The sequence below is a fragment of the Notothenia coriiceps genome, unplaced genomic scaffold (genome assembly GCF_000735185.1).
Source record: "Notothenia coriiceps isolate Sejong01 unplaced genomic scaffold, NC01 NC01_scaffold00037244, whole genome shotgun sequence".
Taxonomy (NCBI): Eukaryota; Metazoa; Chordata; class Actinopteri; order Perciformes; family Nototheniidae; genus Notothenia; species Notothenia coriiceps.
The window spans coordinates 7,059,761-7,068,049 of NW_011369945.1; the positions used below are offsets into that span (position 1 = coordinate 7,059,761).

General features: G+C 40.8%; 1 pseudogene; it reads left to right on the forward strand.

Moving 5' to 3' along the window:
• The window catches only part of LOC104965243 (synaptic vesicle glycoprotein 2C pseudogene), a 22,483-nt pseudogene that overhangs the window by 5,260 nt on the left and 8,934 nt on the right, over positions 1-8,289 (forward strand).

Sequence of the window (8,289 nt, forward strand, 5' to 3'; positions counted from 1 at the left end):
TGCCCAAAACCGGTAGCTGGGTTACACTCTATAGAAAACTACGTTTATTGACATAAATGTTATGATGGATTATCAGTAATCATTTCAAAGTGACACAGAGACATTGGATTAACCTTCAGCAGCATTTATAGGGGGAGTCAGTGTCTCATCATCTAACTGTGAACAAAGTTAGTTAAACACATTTCATACTTCATTTTATTGCTGCATTGCACCAAATTGTCCCGGGCTGCTGTACGTCGCTGTGGAGCCCCGGCGCCTATGTGCAAATGACAGATCCCGAATGATGTTTTATCTATTCCTGCAGAGCAAAGGTGAGCAGAAACACCATAAATCACCCTGCCAAGCTATATTTGGGCACTTAACCCAGTCTCTATACGTCAGTGTATGCTTTCCACTCCAGGGACTGCAGATACAAATACAGTACCCTCTTGTAAGAAGTTTTAATTGTATTTCTCTTTATTTAGAGACACAATCATATCACAAGTTGGTACCTACAGTATGTGGTTGCATCTGTACAGTATATGAATCATTTCAAACATGGTATCATTCCTGTTTAAGGCTGTCTGGTATTTACTTTAATGTTTCTAAATAGCAGATGCTACTAAATCCTACTATTCCTGAGATCAATAGATAAGTTAACAAGAAGGATTAGGCAGCAAACATGTAATGCATTATTTCTTGACTTTATTATTAACGGGGATGTCCGGATCAATTTGTCTGATTTGGATCCAATCCTTTAATAATTGATATTTTCTTGAGGGAGTAGAACTTTTGAAACGGACGGGAAGCGACCCACTAAAGAGAACACTTGTCACTCTGTTGCAGTTGTAAGGGCTGGAAAAACTCTTCTATATTTTAAAACAATATCATCTTTTTAATGTATCTTTTCATTTGCATCATCATGGAGGATTTAATGTTAGGTTTAAGCATATTAATGCCAGACATTAGCAAGAGAAGATGCCTGGTACATTTGAGTGTTTTCCAGTCAGATAGCCATCAAACGCTCCTGTACACGTCTTTTGCATCTTCTGGGGTTTTCCTTTTGTTCTGTCTGTAGTGTGTATTGCTTCTGTCAGTAACCGTACTGCTGAGGGTCTCTGAGTGTGATGTGTGGGCCGCAGCCTGCTGGTGTTTCTCCTGCGGCCGTCTGTGGGCCTGACGCTCGCTGTGTGGCAGACAGACAGCTCGGGCCCTGTGTGTTGACAGGTCTTCTGAGGGGCCATGCCAGGGCCGCATTAGAGAGCCTTAAGGGGGCTCAGTCATACAGGATGACATTTCCAGCCCTGGAACACGACTCAGATGTGAACAAGCTGTGACAGAAAACATGTTCACAAAAGCCACATTTCAAAAATCTAATATTTCTGAATGTGTAACCCAAATGAATAAATGATGCAGGGTATGAGGGATATTTATGAAATCCAACCTAGTCCAGTTCTGTTTGACTTGACACAAATGTGCACTGAATAAAAAAATATGAGTATTTTTGTTACAACAAGCCGATGGAATCTGCACATTTGGGTAATATCTGTGTGTTTGTTACCTCATATGAACCACGCTAATACACTGCTTTTCAGTATTGCAGCTTTATCGCACAGACACTAGAGTGGCAGCAATTTATTTCCTTTACAATAAGTACCAAAACATAAAAGTAATGTAACCTTAGTGCTTTCTGTTACTTCTGAATAACGTTAATATCAAATGCAATGTTGATAAATATATGATAAAGACATTTCAATAAGATGTTTTCTATGTAAGTGTATTAAAGGAATACCTACTGAATTAAAAAAAAGTACAAATGAACCAAAGAAAGTGAAATTCCCATTTGGAATGTATCAGTAATATGATTGAATCTTAAAAAACCCAAAAAATCATGATAGATGTAATCCATTATTCCCCAAGCCTGTTGCTGCACTAAAAGCCAAAAACTGCTTTTCTTACAATATTCCTAAAAGTATTTTGACATTTCAGAATACAAGTTGGTAAAACCATTGATATGATAACACTGTACATTTTGTTGTGACTTTTGCATAACAGAAAGTGTGTGGGAGTTTTGTTGAGTGTGTTCAGATCATAGTTTAGTTCCTGAATTCAGAAGCTGGATGTGTTCGGTCTGATAATGAGGGTCTGATGCTGAGGGTCTGATAATGAGGGTCTGATACTGAGGGTCTGATACTGAGGGTCTGATAATGAGGGTCTGATAATGAGGGTCTGATGCTGAGGGTCTGATACCTGAGGGTCTGATGCTGAGGGTCTGATGCTGAGGGTCTGATACTGAGGGTCTGATACTGAGGGTCTGATACTGAGGGTCTGATGCTGAGGGTCTGATGCTGAGGGTCTGATACTGAGGGTCTGATACTGAGGGTCTGATACTGAGGGTCTGATACTGAGGGTCTGATACTGAGGGTCTGATACTGAGGGTCTGATGCTGAGGGTCTGATACTGAGGGTCTGATACTGAGGGTCTGATGCTGAGGGTCTGATGCTGAGGGTCTGATGCTGAGGGTCTGATGCTGAGGGTCTGATGATGTTTTACAGTTAATGTTCTGTCTGTGTGAAAGTGAAGCCACAAAGCAGTGCTGTTGATTTGAGGGGGTCACCGTGACTTCTCAGACGGCTGCTGTGTTTTTGTACACATCGCGAGAGGTAGCAGACCCAGAGAGGTCACAGAGACTTGACTGTGGTCCTGTTAATGAGTACAGTGATGACCACAAGCTGTTAGACTTCAGGGGGTTTCTTCTTTAATAGTAAGACCTACCGCTGTCATGTCCTCAGTAAACTAGGAGAAATCACTAAAGGACTACAGTTGTCAGTGGGTTTGTTATACTGTGAGAGACACAGTCCTGTGAGACTCCAGACATACTTCAAGGACACGAGTTGTGATTAAATGGGGATCATTAGTTTGCAATCTTTGCTGACAGACCTATTACTGGAACAACATGTTTTAGCTTTTTTTTTTGCAATCAATCGCATTAGTTTGGAATGATTTTAAATTAAATGGGATCATTGATGGCCCTCTTTGAAGTAGACGTTTTCCTCTGTAGAATACAAAAAAAGACATACTGTAGTTCAGCAACACTTTGAGTAAAGTTGTTGTTTTGTCCACAAATTGCACTGTATCCAATTTCTACCAAAGGTTTAGAAGATTTGTCTACACGTCCACAAAACCTGCTGTTTATTAGGTACACCTAGCTGTTCATATCTATATATAAGATCTCTGCAAAAGGTCTAACCTTTGAGAAGCTATTTTCGTCTGCAATTGTAAAAAATGTGCTCATTGAAATCTTGTTATGGTTCTTGTGAATTGCATTGCATTATATTTATAGGGGTCTGTAATACTGTGTTTGTAGAGCAAAAATAGGGCAACATTTATTTTGTCGGATGATGCAAGCATTTATGGTTCTCATAAGATGAAGAGTTGTATTTTATATTTTGATTGAGTGTGTAAATGTATCTTTTGCTAAGTCCCTCTTAGTGAAGCCTTTCCATTGCATTAGTACATTTCACCTTGTATCAATTTGGCTGTCATTGCGTTTGAATGCTCGTTTGAAGTGTTTCTGTTTGTGTTTCAGTGTGCCAAGAAATACTCCAGTTATGTATCTGCAGTTATGCAGCTTATCATGCTTAACTTTTCTTTTCTTTTTCTGTCCCTACAGGCTGGTGATCTCTTTTGCTGAGCTCTGACAGGCAGGAGGATCTTTCCAATTTGAGATCTCGGGTCATTACTTAATCATTGGTGTCCTGGCAGCTGACTTACCTTGCTCTGTCAGGGAATAGAACACAAGAAAGAAAGGAAAAAATAACTTTTGTTGCACCTTGTGGAATAAATCTCAATAAGTTTCATTAAAAAAACTTTTAGTGCCACACTTCCTCGTGCCAAGATGGATGAAACGCACAACAACAGGGTTTCCTTGGCAAAAGGTGCCAAGGACATCGCTAAGGAAGCAAAGAGGCAAGCTGCCAAAAATGTAGGCAAAGCAGTTGATCGAGCCTCAGATGAATACTCGACTCATCGCAGCTACAACCGTTTCCAGAACGAGGAAGAAGACGAGAACAACTACAATGCTAACGGTCAGCACGCCAACGATGAGGAAGGGGCCTCCAGTGATGACACAGAGGGCCACGACGATGAGGATGAGATCTACGAGGGGGAGTACCAAGGCGTCCCGGCCCACAATGAAGGGAAGCTGCGGGACGGTCAGGTGGCTCTGGGTCAGCCGGTCTCTGACAGCCTGAAGAGTCACAAGGAGCTGGAGAGCGAGAGGCAGACGGACGAGGAGGAGCTGGCTCAGCAGTACGAGCTCATCATGCAGGAGTGTGGCCACGGGAGGTTCCAGTGGCAGCTGTTCTTCGTCCTCGGGCTGGCGCTCATGTCTGATGGCGTGGAGGTGTTCGTGGTTGGCTTCGTCCTCCCCAGTGCTGAGACAGACATGTGTGTAAAAAACTCTGGTGCTGGATGGCTGGGTAAGCATGTGTGTGGATTAAAGAGGACATTTTAAGGTTCATATGTGTATTTAGTGTCTCTACTGTGACATGTCTCCATGCTTTAATGTTCAAAAAGCTCTTTATTTTTCTCACACTGCCTGTACTGCAGCACCTCTTTTCACCCTCTGTCTGAAACCAGAGCCCTGTCTGCTCTGATTGGTTAGCTGGCCGGCTCTGTTGAGATTGGTCAATCGCTTAGAGATGTCCGACCCCTTAGCCTATCACGTACAGTGTGTTGGATCGCTAGCCAATAGAGGGGCGAGGGTTACTTAGTGATATAATTATTTTACGGAAGTAAACTAAGGAGTCCAATGGAGGCGTTTGAAGCTGGGGGGGAGTGTGTAGGAGATAAAATCCCTAGGGAACCTTGGGATTTTAGCCTTTGCAGATCTTTTACATGCACAAAAACCTATACAACACACTACAGGAAAGGGACACCCCTAAAAAGCATAACAGGGCATCTTTAATTGGGTAACAGTGACAACCAAACTGAACCTGGTGGCAGTATTGCCAGTCTTGAGTGATGATAAAGAGGAAACAGGTTGCAGCCAGTATTTATATATTGATTGAAAGCACTTCACTTTATCAGTTTTGCTGAGAATTTGAATGTGAACTGGCTGAGATCCAGATATATTGCCAACACTAGTGTGTCTGTCACACAGTCAAGATCCTGAATATCTTATTGGTGAGTGACAGTGAGAAGTCCAGACTTTTATGTATACTGAACCATCTGAATTTCATCTCCTAGCAGACGCCTTGTAAAGTAAACTCTGCAGGCATGGAGTTGGATACTGATAACATGAAGTGACAGATTGGTAGGAATACTTGGCGTGCAAACTAGAGGAATCAGTTTCCCTGCTAGCACCCTGCTTATGGTGTGTGTGTTTATGAAATGCATGGAGAGTAGTGGGTGACACTTTCAACTTAATCGAATTGCTTTAGGAGCTTACCAGTGGGTTGTCATGGCACCAGGTATTTTGATTCATGAGTAGGAGGTGTGTTTAGCTACTGTAAATGGATTTCTCCCACACTCTGGAAAAGTTATGAATGCCACTAATGTGTTTGTATATTTGTGCGCGATTTGGCTTCATAATTTGTCTCCATCATACCAAAAATAGATGCACAGCAAAGAACATTCCTATCATTTACATAATTAAGTATTCTTGTCGCCTATCACTCTCATTTAAAGGTAAAATAAAGATAACACATATTTTATTTTTGGTTGTAGTTTTATAAACTACAAGAGAATGGCTACTGTTTTTGTCTCTTGGGTTTAGAAAGGCTTATTTTTCACCAAGATTTCACCCATATTCTGACTCATCTCTCAGTGGGAGACAGGAGGGAGAAAAATAGAAGGAATGACTCATTTTAACAACTCACTCACACACTGCATTAATAAATGATGTGTGTATATACTCAGTTTGATATGAGGATTAACCATTGCACAGTACACATTGGTGTTTTTCTGCATGAAGGTAATTGACTCTATAAGTGGTCAATTAGAGGCTCCTCAGTGGATATCTATCGGGGAAAAGACTCATGAGAGGAATAATGAAATTGAGGAAATGAGCTTCAAACACAGACACATCTGGTTACAGCACAATCTTTAGCTCACATTACGTATTGGGCGTTTATTATAATGAGTGCACAATAAATAATTCCTTAGAGAAAATGAAATAATACAGTATAAAGCTCATGTAATACTACCAGCAGAAGTAATTACAGGAGTATTGAGTTTCGCAGGCTGGTAGAATTTTTCATTTTGTTGGCTGGATCATGTTCTGTGTTACGTCAACAACTCACACACAGATAGAAATTGATTAAGCATGAAGAGGTTTTCCAGCCATGTGCAGCTGAGTCATTTTGAGGTCAGGACTTCTGCCAGGAAAGGTGTGTGAATTTATTTGGACACATTTGTGGATATTTGATAATGAATCAACAGTGAACAACATTAATACCTTTTTGAAAAGCAAAAAGAAACATGCAAATAATAGAAGAGAAATTAACCTTAACTATAAGTTAAACAAACCCGAACTTCAGATTCCCTAGTTCATTCCTGAAACATAGTGTTTACTATACCCATGACCAAGAATCAAAATGAAAGTGCTTTTATTTCTTTCAAAAGGTACTAAAAAGCTGCAATAAAGTCCCTTTACATTAACATTTTGATAACACATTATTTTTCTGAATTCCCTCTTAAAGGCATTCCTTCATTAGCATGCATCACAGGCATCGTGCCTCCGATAAATAAATACTGTGCCTTTTTCAAAAGACAGATATCTCTTTGGCATTATATAAAAAGGTGAGATGCTGTTCAGATATGAGACGCTCCAGGGTTTCTTTTCTCTGCGTGCTCTCGTCTGTCCTCTCTGCCACCCTGCTGTAATCCCTCTCTTATACTCTCTGCGTGTCTCGTAGCAGGCGATCTGAAGATATGGGCTGGAGTTTAATCTCTGCAGCATTGTGCTCCACTGCAGTTTAGCTATGGTAGACTGGCTCATGTAACTCCCCCGAGAAAGAGAGGGGGAGCGCAGCTTTACATCAACGCTTTCCCCTCTTTTTCCCTTTAACATATGGCTTTCATTTATCTGCTGGTGTTTTCCTGCACTAGCATTTTGAGGATGTTTGCTTAAAACTCCATCCTACTTGCATGAAGCCAAGCTGCAGGTGTAGCCCAGAGTGAAGAGCTCAAGGAGTATATCTGCATAAGAGGAAGGAGTTTTCTGTAATAAATGGCAATCCTTTTTGCATTGTGTGTTGCACTTGATTCACATGTGTAATCCAATCACAAATACTATCAGAAGCTAATGCTGTAATAAAAAGGCTCTGCTGCCGCCTGAGGTTAGCTAATTAAAAGATCCAGGGACAACAACATGCACTGCCATTTCTTCAGTCCCTGCACTCTGTGTTTCCTCTCAACACCACCACAGGCTCTATTCTCCCATTCACTGTCCAGGCAAAGACACTACTTTTTTGAAATATATATTAGAGTGTGCAACAAGAATTCATCATTTGAAGTGTAGAAAAATAAGGTGTGGGTGAAAACCTTTAAGGAATATATGAAATCTTTTTGAAAATGATTGACTCATGAACTCACCTGATAAAAAAAATCCTCGGGTTATTTGTTAACTGTTTTCCATCTGGTGCACTCACAGCCAAAGTGAAACGTCCCTTTGGGGCCATTTAAACTTTGTTTACTCCTGTAAGATAGTGACATCACTATGCAACGTAATGTCCACACGGTTCCGTTGCATGCTTCAACAGAGACGCTTCCCATTCACTTTGAATGGGGTGACGTCAAGCTTTGCCGAACTGCATTGTGGTTCCGTCGCTTTGCCTCCGTTGCTCGCGCTGAAAGTTGAGAAAAGTTCAACTTTTCAAGCGTCGACGGAAGCGCCAGCCAATCAAATCATATGACAGTACAAGCGCGAGCCAATAAAACCGTGTGCTTGTGTGTCCGGTGCGGGAGATTCATGTGAATATGAGCATAATAGCACCTTCAAAACAATTCGTTTTTAGGTTTAGGCAACAAATAATAAGTAATTGTTTCTAGTCTTCTTTCTGACCACAAAATGTATTAATAATTATAATAAATAATATTCCCTCTATGATAGCGGATTGCATTGTATGTGAGTGTGTATAGATCATGTTTGGATGTTATTATTTGTTCTTGTACTGTAAACAAATAATAACAGTAAATTAACTTGAATAGGACAGAAGTCTGAAGTGAACTGCAGCATTACGAAAACAAATCAGCAGGTTTCAAAGTAATTAATACCCAAGGAATATGTTGCGCTCCCTTGTGCCC